The 13,136-nt window shown below is 21.2% G+C and overlaps 1 non-coding gene and 1 pseudogene across 1 annotated transcript; both read left to right on the top strand.

The window, feature by feature from the left end:
- Window positions 1-6,722: 6,722 nt before the first annotated feature.
- On the top strand, window positions 6,723-8,502 carry LOC149512955 (18S ribosomal RNA; annotated as a pseudogene).
- A 290-nt stretch (window positions 8,503-8,792) lies between these two features.
- On the top strand, window positions 8,793-8,948 carry LOC149512954 (5.8S ribosomal RNA). Its single transcript, XR_016331788.1, has one exon. It is a non-coding gene; the product is annotated as a 5.8S ribosomal RNA (ribosomal RNA).
- Window positions 8,949-13,136: the final 4,188 nt, after the last annotated feature.

Genomic DNA, 13,136 nt, shown 5'->3' with positions numbered 1-13,136 from the left:
TTAAATTAAATTAAATTATGACTAAGAATTATTGATATTATAATTCATTAATATTGAATTACTTATTTTAATATTATTCCATAATAATATACTTTTACTAATATTAATAATTTTAGTATTAATAATAAAATTTATTATTAATAATATTTATAAGATAGTAAAATTAATATTAATATTATATATTGTTATATAATTAATTATATAATACTAATTTTAATTATTAATACTAATTTATTAATCTTTCAAAAATTAATAAGTAAAAGATTTAAAAAATAAATCTGTTAATTATTTAAATGGCCATAATTATTTAAATTGATTCGATAATTATTTAAATGGCCATAAATATTAAAAAACATATAAGCTAATACTAATTTATAATAGTATTAAAATAATTAAAATCTATTAGTATTAATGAATATATTATAAATTTTTATACATAATTATATTAAATTAAATATATGGGAGCTTTTTATATTATAATAAAAAATAAACCTAATTTCTTATATCATAAAAATTTTAATAAATATGTTATTTTATAACAGATATTATTAAATGTTTAATAATTACATAATTATAATAATTATAATTGATTATAAATATTAATAATTCATTATTATTTAAAAAATTTAAACTAATTATAAGAATTATATTAGGTTATAATATTGAATATTATAATTTAATTAATAGATATATTATAAATAATTATAATATTATTAATATAATATAATAGCGTTATATTTATATTAATATAAATCGATATAATTATATAATCAATATATAAAAATAATAATATAAATTGTTAATATTAATTATTTCTATGAATTAGTTAATATTTTATATATAAATTATATTAATTTAATTTAATTAATATCTATTATATTATAATAATAATTAATTTAATTATTAATCTATTTAGTAAGTATATAATATAAATAGTTTATTATATAATCAAAAAATTATATAATAGACTATTATAGGTATGTATAATAACTCTACATATTATAATTATAATAATATGAATTATTGATATAAGTCTTATATTAGTAATATTATTATACCTATATATATTATTTATATTATAATATAAGTTATATTAATAAATTATTTATATCATATTAAGATTATATGATTAACTATTATATTAAAATACCTAAACTATTTATTATATAAAATAGTATATAAAAGAATCTATTGTTATAATTCAAATAGTTATGAACTAAACTATTATATAACAATTATATAATTAATTAACTTATTAAACTAATATCTAATTACTATCAATTAGTACTTATTAATTAACTGAATTAATTTTTTTCAATTATTAATATAATTGATTGTTTATAATTATAATTAATCATTATAATTATAATTTAAAATATAACATTTAATAACTATTAATTATTAATATATTTTATTATAATAAATAACTTTTATTAGTTATTTATTTATTTTAATAATTCTAAAAATTAATCATAATTATTTTATCAAATTATATTAATGAGTAATTAATATAATATATAATATTAACAATTGTATATTAATTTATGATATTGAATTAATTAATTCATATGAGATTTATCTAATTAAATTATTTGTATATTAGTAATAATTGATTCTTAGTTATAAATCTAATTGTATTTATTTTAAATATTATTTTATTTAATTTTAATAATCAATTTAAAATAAATATTATATTCAATATATATTAAATAATATAAAATAATTTAATTTAATTATATATATAAATTGTTAAATATTAAATATTAATTATAATTTAATTAATTTTTCAAAATATTTATTTTTATGTCAAATAGATTCATATTTTAAATTATTATTTAATAATTATTATAATAATATTAAAAAATAAAAATTATAATAATAATAATATTATAAAATAATATTAAATCTAAAGGGTTATGGATAACTAATAAAATTATTAATAGGTATGAATAAATAATTAGATTTATTTGTATTAATTATCCAAAATAAAAATAATTAATTATCATAATTTAACTTATTATAATGTATTAGTTTTGATAATATTATTAATATGATAATAATAAATATTTATTATAATTATTATATATTAAAATAGATTTAAAATAATAATAATTTTATATTTTACATATTAATAATGTTATAATAGTTTAATAGATATAATAATGATAAACTATATTATTATCTTAATTATTATTAATTATAACATTATTATTATTATCTTAATAATAACAATTAAAGTTATTAATTATTTTTTAGAATATTAATTAAACTATATAATTAAACTACTAATGTATTAAATAATATATTATTAAGTTATAATAATCTCTATTTTAAAATTAGTTTTAAATATATTTAAAAATTTTATTATATGGTATTGTTATATAATTTAGTATTTTATCAAATAATTATATTAATGTATATATATTAAATAAATATATTATTTTAATAATAAATTTTTTGCTTAACTTGTATGCTTGATAGGGGGTTAGGATTTTTATGAGGACTCATAAAACTCTTATTATATTACTGGCAATTGGATCAAAGTTATTAGGTGTGCAAATGTATTAATAAATTTAATTAAAATTCTAATACTAAAAATATTTTAATACTAAATCTTGTTTAGTATTAATTATATAATTAAATTAAATTATTAAATATTAAATATCCTAAATGTTCCAAAAATTATTAATAGTCATAGGAAAATTTGATAATTGTACAAATATAATTATTTGTATTAATATTTATAATTTAAATATTATTACTAAAATTAGCAATTTCAAATAATTATACTAATTTAGTATTAATTATTTAAAGAAAATAATATATCTTTAACAATATATTAAATAAATTCTTATTAATTATTTAATTTTGAGATTGATATTTCAAAAATCATTATTAATATATGTTTAATAATAATTGAAATTGAAATTTTTATAAAAACAAACAGATTTATTTCTTCAAATCTTACTAATTCTTCAAATATTAATAAATTAGTATTATTTCATTTCAATAAGCTTGTATGTTGGGAAACAATTGTTTTATGACAAAATGAAAGGTAATAATGATTTGAAATATATAATTATTCAAATGGCCATAATTATTTAAACTGCTTTGGTAAAGTGATTTATTTTTTAAATTTCTTGCTTATTAATTTTTGAAATATTAATAAAGTAGTACTATTTTATTTTATTAATTAATAAGAATTTATTTAATAGTTATATTATTAATAACTAACAATAATAAATGATAAAAGAGGTACTAATTTAATAATTATATTTAACTAATATAAATAGAAAATTATAAAATAACTTATATTATATTCAAAAATTAAATAAGTTAAATTATTTAATTATTATTTTGTCAAATAAAATTAATTAGTAATATTTAACTAATAAACTACTATATTATATTATCATAATATAATTAAAATTATTTATTTAAATAATAAATTATCTCTAATAAATTATAAATAATATTCTAAAAATTAAAGAGTAATAGAATTAAAAAAATAAATTTTCTTATCGATCAAGTTAAAATAGTTATGACTATCTAAACAATTATCTATTTCAAAAAATTATGACATTTTGTTTTGTCATAAAACAATTGGTTCTATTCATGCAAGCGTATTTTGAATAAAATAATATAAATTTATTAATATTCCAAAAATTAATAAGTATAATTTTAGAAAATAAAGCTATTTTTTTAAACACATTCAAATAGTTATGACTATTTGAATAATTATCTATTTCAAATCATTATGACCATTTGTTTTATCATAAACCAATTGTTTCTATTCAAACAAGCTATTTAGAATAAAATAATTCTAATTAATTAATATTCCAAAATTAATAAGTAAAAGATTTAAAAAATAAATTTGTTTACCATGTGAGTTCAAATAGTTATGATTGTTTGAACAATTATTTATTCCAAATCGTTATGATCTTTTGTTTTGTTATAAAATAATTGTTTCTATTCATAAAAAGTTTATTTGGAATAAAATAATACTAATATATTAACATTCTAAAAATTAATAGGTTGAAGATTTAAAAAAATTAATTAATTTACTGAACCAATTCAAATAGTCATGTCCATTTGAACTATTATTTATTTCAAATTGTTATGACATTTTATTTTGTTGTAAAACAATTGTTTCTTATCGATCAAGTTGAAATAGTTATGACTATCTAAACAATTATCTATTTCAAAACATTATGACATTTTGTTTTGTCATAAAACAATTGGTTATGTTCATGCAAGTGTATTTTGAATAAAATAATATAAATTTATTAATATTCCAAAAATTAAAAAGTAAAATTTTAGAAAATAAAGCTATTTTGTTAACTTAATTTAAAATGATAATTTTAAAATAATTAATAAATTATTATCGATAATTTTAATAACTATAATATTTTTATTAAAATTATTATTCTTATATAATATAGTTATTATATATAGTAATGATTAATTGTTCTAATTAATATTTAAATTAATTAAATTATTATAACTAATCATTATTATTTAATAGATTATAATTTTATTAAAAAATTATTTGTTCAATATGCTTATTTATTAAACCTAATTATTAGATAATAATTATATATTTTATTAATTAAACCATAATTATTAGATAAATTATATTATGATTAAGCTTGCATGATAACAAAAAAAAGATAATAATATGAATTATTGATTTTAATTAATATAACTAATAAATAAATAATTATATTTATTAATTTTCAAAAATATTTAAAATATATTTTTACTAGTTATATTTAATACTATAATATATTTTAATTTTAAATATTAAATATAAATTATTTATATAATTAAAATTAATTAAAATTTTTACTTATTAATTTAAAATTAAAACAATTATTATAATTAAATAATAATCTAATTTAATTATAATAAATAAATAATTAAAATATAATATAAATATTTAAATTTTAAATATTAATTTTAAATATTAAAACAAATATTTATTGTTTTTATATATTAATTTGTTTAGATTAAAAATAAATATTAAAATTTATTTTAAGTAATAAATATTGCAATAGCTTAATAATTAATACAAATAAATCTAATATACTATATATTAATCATAATTTATATAATAATTTTAATATTACTTAATTATATACTATTATTATTATTATTAATTATAACATATAAATCCTAATTATTATAATTAATTATTGGTAATTATTATTTAAAACAAACTTGTAAGATATGAAACAAGTATTTGATGACTAAACAAAAGGTAATAAATTAGTATTATTATTTAATTATTAATTAAATTTTAAATATTAATTATATTATAATTTAATGATTAAATTATTTCAATTTTATATAATATAAAGAATAACTAAGTAACTAAATTAATTAAATAATTAAATATTTATAATCATTGATATATCTTTAAATTAGCTTAATTATATATATGTAATAATAATTATAATAATAAAATATAATTGCTAAATATAAATATATATTATAATTAATAATTATTAACAATATTATAATATTATTATTAATAAATAATGATTTATTATTAAATATTTATTAAATCTATTAAATTAAAATTAAAATTATTTATTTTATAATTTATTATTATTATTTGAACTTGTTTAGTAAATAGATTTATTTTTTCAAATCTCTTACTTATTAATTATCATAATGTTAATAAATCAATTTTTTTTATTTTGAATAATTTTGCATGAACAGAAAAAATTGTTTTATGAAAAAACAAAAAGGCCATAATGATTTGAAATAGATAATTGTTCGAATGGACATGACTATTTGAATTGATTCGATAAACAAATTAACTTTTTAAAGTCCCTGAATCATGTAATGACTCCCTGGGGTGGAGCAAGCAAAAGCTGCGATAACGGGCTTAGGCTAGCCATGTCTTTCACGTATTTGATAGCCTTATGGTTCTTTCTCATTGACCATAAAAAATGCCTTGGCCTGGCCAAGCTAGTACATGCAGTTGATGCTACTTAAGACCCTAGGAACAAGTCCTTGAATTGAGTAACATCCCCTTGAAGTGGTGATAACAGAGTTTACATATGCAGTCCTGGCCAAATCAAGCATTGGTGGTGTTATGCCGTTGTTGCTTATTAGATGGTAGGTGTAGTCCTGTTGCCCTTGCTTGTGTTTTTCCCCTACCAAGTGGTTGTGGTGTGGCTCATGCATCATTTCCTTCACTTGCACATTGTGTAATCAATTGGGTGGGTTGTGGATCTCTGTGCATGAATGCTACCACTTGTATGCAATGGGCATATGAGTAGTGCTATGGTTATATGTGTTGGTAGGCTCTATGCATCGAACTATCAATCGTCACCCTTTTCAATCTTTCTCGTGTGGTCAGCGTACCTTGAAGGTGCAATCGGGATCTTGTGTTGCATACCTAAATTGAAGGAAATCGAATGTCTTGCCATCCCTCATCTATCTTGTGTCCTTAAGGGTTACAGGTTGGACCTTAATTGTGCCTCGTGTCCCAAGTGTGCCACACAAACCCCCATGGTCGCATTGGTACACTAGTGTTCATTTATGCTCTCAAATGCAAAATGTTTTGTGGGTGCTGGCCCTTAGCCCTTGTTCATCCAAAGCTAAGCATTTTACGTGCTCGACACACACGATGCTTGTACTCCCTATTGGCTCTCTCTACCAGTTAGTCAGTGCATTAAGGCTTATGCAGTTCCAATGTCCTAAAGGAATGCTACTTGGCTGATCTTGCTAATAGTCATATGCTTGTCTCAAAGATTAAGCCATGCAAGTGTAAGTATGAACTAATTTAGACTGTGAAATTATGAATGGCTCATTAAATCAGTTATAGTTAGTTTGATGGTATCTATTACTCAGATAACCGTAGTAATTCTACAACTGAAGCATACAACAAGCCCCTATTTCTAGAAGAGATGCATTTATTAGACAAAAGGTCGACGCGGGCTTTGCCTTTTACTCTAATGATTCGTTATAACTCAACGGATCGCACGGCCTTCGTGCCAGCCACGCATCATTCAAATTTTTGCCCTATCAACTTTTGATGGTAGGATAGTGGCCTACTATGACAGTGACTAATGACAGAGAATTAGGGTTTGATTTCGAAGAGGGAACCTGAGAAAAGGTTAACAAATCCAAAGAAGGTTGTAGGCGAAAAATTACCCAATCTTGATACAGGGAGGTTATGATAATAAATAACAATACCAGGCTCTATGAGTCTAATAATTGAAATGAATTCAATCTAAATCCTTTAATAAGGATCCATTTGAGGGCAAGTTTGATGCCAACAGCTACGATAATTCTAGCTTCAATAGGATATATTTAAATTGTTGTAGTTAAAAAACTCGTAGTTAGAACTAGGGTTAGGTCGTTTGGTCCACCTCACAGTGAGCACCAGTCTACTTGTCCTTATAACTATTGATGTGCTCTTGACCTTAACTAGCCAAGTCATTCCTTTGGCGATGTTACTTTGAAGAAATTAGAGTGCTCAAAATAGGCCTATGTTTGTATACATTAGTATAGGATAACATCATAGGATTTTGGTGTTATTGTGTTGGCCTTTGGGATCAAAATAATGATTAACAGAGACAGTTAGGGGTATTCATATTTTGTAGTCAGAAGTAAAATTCTTGGATTTATGAAAGATGAACAACTGCAAAAGCATTTGCCAAAGATGTTTTCATTAATCAAGAATGAAAGTTGAGGGCTCGAAGTTGATCAAATACCATCCTAGTCTCAACTATAAATGATGCTAACCAGGGATCAATGAATGTTACTTTTAGGACTCTATCAACACCTTATGAAAATCAAAGTCTTTGAATTCTATGAGGAGTATGGTTGCAAGGCTGAAACTTAAAGGGCACCATTCGAAGTGGAGCTTGTAGTTTAATTTGACTCAACATAAGAAAACTTATTAGGTCCAGACATAGTAAGGATTGACATACTAAGAGCTCTTTCTTGATTTTATAGGTGGTGGTGCATGGCCGTTCTTAGTTAGTAGAGCGATTTGTCTACTTAATTCTATTAACGAATGAGACTTTAGCCTATTAACTAGCTACGAAGAGATGATCCTTCATGGCTAGCTTTTTAAAGGGCCTATGGCTGCTTAAACCAAGGAAGTTTGAGGTAATAATAGGTCTATGATGCCTTTAGATGTTTTGGGCTGTAAGTGCGCTACACTAATGTATTCAATGAATCTATAGCCTTGGCCGATAGATCGGGGTAATCTTTAAAATTTCATCACGATAGGCATAGATCATTGGAATTATTAGTCTTCAATGAGAAATTCCTAGTAAGTGTGAGTCATTAGCTTACGTGCCCTTTGTACACACAACCTATCGCTCCTATTAATTGAATGATCCGATGAAGTGTTCAGATTGTAGCGACATGGATAGTTCACTACCTATGACATTACGATAAGTCCACTAAATCTTATCATTTAGAGGAAGGAAAAGTCGTAACAAGGTTTCCATAGGTGAACTTGTGAAAGGATCATTGTCAAAATCGACTCAACGAATGACCCATGAATGTGTTAACGAAACACCAATGGGGAAGGGTGCCTTCGTGGCCTGAGCCCCTTATAGCCTTAGGCATGTGTGACGATCGCTTTGTTCCGCCTCCCGAGTAAATGAAATGATCAGCATCATTACCTATGACCAAATAACAAACCTCGAGCATGAATCGTGCCAAGGAACCTAAATGAAAAAGAGCACGTGTACTGTCGCCACCCCATTTACGGTGCATGCGTAGGCAGCACCATGGCTCTTTTTGCCAAGAAAAACCAAAACGACTATCAGTAATGAATATCTTGGCTCTCGTATCAATAAAGAATGTAGTGAAATGTGATACTTGGTGTGAATTGTAGAATTTCATGAACTATTAAGTCTTTGAACACAAGTTGTGCCCCAAGCCCTTAGGCCAAGGGCATGCCTGCCTGGGTGTCATGCATCATCACCTTCCAACCTCCTACCTATCAGCTCCGATTAAGGGGTAAAAGATGGCTTCCCATGATCTCGTTGATCATAGTTCATCCAAAAATGAGTCCCTAACAACGATAGTGTCATGACCATCAATGGTAAAGCTCACTGCATGCCTTGTTCTGATGAGACGTGCATATTGTCTATCCAAACCCCATCAAACCCCCCATATCATATAGTCGATGCACACATTGTGACCCATTGAGTTTAAGCATATCAATAAGTGGAGGAAAATAAACTTACCAGGATTCCCCTAGTAACAACGAGTGATCCGAGAAGAGCCTAGCTTGAGAATCAAGCATCTCTGTGTTTGAATTGTAGTTTGTAGGAGTGTCCTCAATAGTGGACCGAGCCTAAGTCCCTTGGAAAAAGGCACTGTAGAGGATGAGAGCCTTGTTATGCCTGGACCCTATCGTACCATGAGGCGTTGTTTGCGAATTGAGTTTTTTTTAGAATACAACCCCAATTAGATAGTAAATTTTATCCAAGGATGAATACGGGTGAGAGACCGATAGCAAACAAGTTCCGTGAGGGAAAGATGAAAAGGACTTTGAAAATAAAGTCAAAGAGTAATTAATAAATTACTTGTTAATTTAATAAGTTGAAACAATTCAAATATTAGATAAAAGAGAAAAAATTATTTTATCACAAAACGAAAGGTCATAATGATTTGAAATAGATAATTATTCAAATAACTATGACTATTTAAACTTGCTCATTAAATAGATTTATTTTTAAAATTTTTTACTTATTAGTTAAAAATTAAGAAATTAGTGTTATTTTAATTTGAATAAGTTTGAATAAATTGAAACAATTGTTTTATAATGAAACAAAAAGTCATAATGATATGAAATAAATAATAGTTCAAATAGTTATAACTATTTGAATTTGTTTGATAGACAGATTTATTTTTAAATGTTATACTTATTAATTGTCTGAATATTAATTAATTGTATTATTTTATTCTTAATAAGCTTATATGAACAGAGACATTTGTTTTATAACAAAACAAATAGTTATAACTTAAAATAGATAATTGTTTAAATAATTATATAAATATTATAAACTTAAACAAATCACCTTAGGCTTCAGTTCTAATTACTTGAATATTAATTATTAATAACAAAATATATCGACTAAATAAATAACAATATTAAAATAATTTAATAAATATTGGTCATTGTAAACAAATTAATAATAATTACTTGAATATTATTGAAAATAATAAATAAGAATAAGTAATAATTATTAATTTAAAAGATAATTGATTTAATAATTGACCATTTAACAAAATGGCCATAAGAATAATAAATTTTTAGATATATTTTAAAATAATCATATCTTAATAATTTAATAAGTAATAATTTGTTATAATTGACATAACAATATATCAATAATTATTTTATTGTTATAAATTAATTTTTTCAGTTCTTAGTAACTTATTCGAAATAAAATAAAATAAATTTATTAATATTTAAAAAATTAATAAGTATGGGATTTAAAAAATAATTTTGTTTATCAAACCAGTTTAAATAATTATGATTATTTGAACAATTATCTATTTCAAATCATTATGACTTTTTCTTTTGTCATAAAACAAATGTTTTTGTTCATATAAGTTTGTTTGGAATAAAATAATATTAATCTATTCATATTTTGAAAATTAAGAAGAGATTTAAAAAATAAATCTGTTTACTAAACCAATTCAGTTAGTTATAACTATTTAAACAATTCTTTATTTTAAATCATTTTGACCATTTGTTTTTTCATAAAATAATTGTTTTTGTTCATATAGCCTTATTCGACATAAAGTAATGCTAATGTATTAATATTTTGAAAATTCATAAGTAACGAATTTAAAAAATGAATTTGTTAGCCTGACCAGTGCAAATAGTTATGACTGTTTGAACAAATATCCACTTTAAATAGTTATAACCTTTTGTTTTATCACAAAGCAATTGTTTCTGCTTGTAAAAGCTTATTTGAAATAACATAAATCTAATTTATTAATATTCTTAAAACAATGAGTAAGAGATTTAAAAAATGAAACTATTTTTTGAACAAGTTTAAATAGTTATGACTATTTGAACAATAATCTATTTCAAATCATTATGACCTTTTGTTTTGTCATAAAACAATTTTTTCTACTCATACAAGCTTATTTCAAATAAAATTATACAAATTTATTAATATTTAGACATTTAATAAGTAAAAGATTTAAAAAATAAATTTGTTTACCAAATAAGTTCAAATAGTCATAACTGTTTGAATAACTATTTATGTCAAATTGTTATGGCATTTTGTTTTATCATAAAACAATTGTTTTTCCATAAAACAATTGTTTTTCTCCATACAAGCTTATTTGGATTAAAATAATATTAATTTTTTAATATTTTGACAATTAATAAATAAAAGATTTTAAAAATAAATATATTTACCGAACAAGTTCAAATAGTCATAACTATTTGAGTAATTATCTATTTAAAATCATTTTGAACTTTTGTTTCGTCCTAAAACAATTGTATTAATTCATATAGGCTTATTCAAAATAAAATAATACTAATTTATTAATATTCCAAAAAAATAATGAGTAAGAGATTTAAAAAATGGAACTATTTTTTGAACAAGTTCAAATAGTTATGACTATTTGAACAATTATCTATTTCAAATCGTTATGACCTTTTGTTTTGTCATAAAACAATCATTCTTGTTCATACAAGTTTATTTTGAATAAAATAATAAAAATTTATTAATATTTCAAAAATTAATAAGTAAAATTTTAAAAAATAATTTTTTTTTTTGAACATGTTCAAATAGTTATGACTATTTAAACAATTATCTTTTTCAAATAGTTATGAAATTTTGTCTCATTATAAACCAAATGTTTCCGTTCATACAAGTGTATTTGAAATAAAACAGTACTAATTTATTAATATTCCAAAAATTGATAAGTAAAAGAGTTAAAAAACAATTGGTTTATGACAAAAAGAAAGGTCATAAATATTTGAAATAGATAATTGTTCAAATAGTCATAACTGTTTGAATGTGTTCAAAAAACATATTTATTTTTTAAATTTCTACTTATTAAATTTTGGAATATTGATAAATTTATATTATTTTATTCAAAATAAGCTTGTATGAACAGAAACAATTGTTTTATGACAAAACAAAAGGTCATAACTATTTGAACTTGTTTAGTAAATAGATTCATTTTTTAAATCTCTTGCCCATTAAATTAATATTATTTTACTTCAAATAAGCCTATATGAATTGGTACAATTGTTTTATAATGAAACAAAAGGTCATAATGATTTGAAGTAGATAGTTATTCAAATAGTTATGACTATTTGGACTTGTTTGATAAACATATTTATTTTTAAAATATTTTACTTATTAATTGTCTAAATATTAATAAATTAATATTATTTTAATTCAAATAAGCTTGTATGAACATAAACAATTGTTTTATGACAAAACAAAAGGTCATAACAATTTAAAAAAAAATAATTGTTCAAATAGTCCTAACTATTTGAACTTATTTAGTAAACAGATTTATTTTTTAAATTTTTTACTTTTTAATTTTTTGAATATGAACAAATTTGTATTATTTTATTTGAAATAAGCTTCTACAAATAGAATAAATTGTCTAATGACAAAACAAAAGGTTATAGTGATTTGAAATAGATAATTGTTCAAATAATCATAACTATTTGAACTTGTTTGGTGAACAGATTCATTTTTTAAATCTCTTATTAATTTTCAAAATATTAATAAATTAGAATTATATTATTTCAAATAAGCTTGTACGAATAGAACTAATTGTTTTGTGATAAAACAAATGGTTATAACAATTTGAAATAGATAATTGTTCAAATAGTCATAAATATTTACATTGGTTAGGCCAATAGATTCTTCTTTTTTTTTAAATCCATTACTTATTAATTTTTATAATATTAATAAATTAGCATTATTTTATTCTTAATAAGACTATATGAACAAAAACAATTGTTTTATGGCAAAACAAAATATCCTAACGATTTGAAATAGATAATTATTAAAATAGTTATAACTATTTCAACTAGTTAGGTAAACATATTTATTTTTTAAATCTCTTACTTATTAATTTTCAAAATATTAATAAATCTATTTACTGAA

Source organism: Durio zibethinus, chromosome 21, assembly GCF_047325235.1.
Source record: "Durio zibethinus cultivar Kanyao isolate XHJ-2024 chromosome 21, ASM4732523v1, whole genome shotgun sequence".
Taxonomy (NCBI): Eukaryota; Viridiplantae; Streptophyta; class Magnoliopsida; order Malvales; family Malvaceae; genus Durio; species Durio zibethinus.
Note: the sequence above shows the minus strand (reverse complement) of the source record. Positions and strands in the feature narration are given on the sequence as shown.